This window comes from Galeopterus variegatus, unplaced genomic scaffold (genome assembly GCF_000696425.1).
Source record: "Galeopterus variegatus unplaced genomic scaffold, G_variegatus-3.0.2 Scaffold15242, whole genome shotgun sequence".
NCBI lineage: Eukaryota > Metazoa > Chordata > Mammalia > Dermoptera > Cynocephalidae > Galeopterus > Galeopterus variegatus.
This window is the reverse complement of record NW_007741353.1, coordinates 18,024-18,343: the sequence shown is the minus strand read 5'-3', so window position 1 is coordinate 18,343 and position 320 is coordinate 18,024.

The following is a 320-nucleotide window of genomic DNA, read 5'->3' as shown; positions in this document are numbered from 1 at the left end:
CTTTCTCAACTGTTTAAGGATGCATGCTCACATTTAGACAATCTTGTCACAAATATCCAACAGCCTGGATGAGATGTGGATTTTACTTTTACACCTCAGCAAACACATGGAATTACACACTCTGCTCTGGTGAACTGAGTGAAGAGCCACTTATTTGATTCATTTTTAACTATCCTTAAGAATGATTGTATTGATAATTCTAATTCTAAGGTGCATTTATTTACCAAGTTCAAACTAGGAGCCAGGTGGGATACTCCTACTTCTGCTTCTACAAAGAGAAAGGAAAAGGTGATTTCCCCAATAAGGCAGATTTCCTACAA